At 61.4% G+C, this 1253-nt stretch overlaps 1 protein-coding gene across 1 annotated transcript in view; it reads right to left on the bottom strand.

The window, feature by feature from the left end:
- Positions 1-1253, bottom strand: part of ANKMY1 (ankyrin repeat and MYND domain containing 1) — a 15307-nt gene that overhangs the window by 12865 nt on the left and 1189 nt on the right. The window lies entirely within an intron of this gene.

Here is a 1253-nt window from a genome sequence, read left to right as displayed (position 1 = left end):
GGCCTCTTCTCTCTTGTAAGAGGCTGGGACCCCAAAACCGTTCCCCTCTGCCAGGTGGCAGAAGGTCAACCTTGGCCGCCCCCAGGGAGAAGGGAAGAAGTGACCTGATGGAGTCTTGAGAACCCCTGGAACCAGCCAAGCCTGGGGCCCCGGGACCCAGTGACGGGCTTTCCAGGCAGCACAGCCAAGAGACGTGTTTTCTGGCTCATCATTTCACTCCTAGAGAATGGCTGGAGCAGGGACACGGAGAGCAGAGAGACACAGGGCAGGAAACGGCCCATCATCTGCCCACATTCATTTCATTGGGATCATCTGTGGGGCTTACAGAGTTTACCCAACTGAAAGAAGTCCCGAGTTGCAGATCATCTGTGTAGAACTTTAGGAAGAATCTAACCGCTGCTCTTTGGTTCACCCATAGAAGACGGGGTTTCTGTCCACCCAGGAGGATCCTCCCGATCCGTGCTCCACACAGACCGGGAGCTTCATCTGACCAGACCGATGGATGTGCTGGGGCCCGCTCTTCAAAGACGCTGCCCTCAACCCCCTGCGCCCTCTCGCCTTCCTGCTCCCTCTGGTTCCGGAGCCGCTATGGCGGCAGGAGCGTCTGTTCGGTGGACCCAGAGGTCCCCCCAGGCTGTACCAAAGCGGATGCTCCGCCTGCCACCGTCTCCCTGCGCAGGGATGACTAGGGCTGCAGGACCTGTCAGCGGGACGCCACCCCCACAACCAGGAGCTCACAGTGTCTGACCACTGGACCCGTGTTGGGGCAAAGAAAAGCCAACGGAGGACTAAAGAAGCAGATGCCGAACAAAATCAGTGCTGCGTCATCGACAGCAAGGAGCCTCGCATGCCATGTCAGAAGCTCGGGTCCCGGCCTCTGTCCCCTGCTCTGGGGGTGCAGTCCAAGTGGGACTGGGCTGGAAGCCCCGAAGCTCCGCCTGCGCCTGCAGCTGCTCCTGCCGCCTCGCCCTGCCCGCACCACTCCCCAGGCTCCAGCCCAAGACCCCTGTGCACCTCCTCCCCTCTCCTCCCTGAACCAGGAAAGCTAAGTGCGGGAGGTCAGGGACTGGGTGAGGTACCACAACCAAGCAACCAGGGCTGCCGCGTGGAGGAGGACAGAGCCGGGACCCTCGCAGCCCCTGGGAGGTTGTGCCACCCAGTGCCCGTCTCCCAGCAGGGCTTCGGTGACAGGGGGTCCTGCCCTCTAGGTCCCCAGGGCTTCCCCAGATGCTTTTATAACCCACCAAATGCAG

Source organism: Bison bison, unplaced genomic scaffold, assembly GCF_000754665.1.
Source record: "Bison bison bison isolate TAMUID 2011002044 unplaced genomic scaffold, Bison_UMD1.0 scf7180017846064, whole genome shotgun sequence".
Lineage (NCBI taxonomy): Eukaryota > Metazoa > Chordata > Mammalia > Artiodactyla > Bovidae > Bison > Bison bison.
The sequence above is the reverse complement of the archived record's forward strand: the minus strand, read 5'-3'. Positions and strand labels throughout refer to the sequence as shown.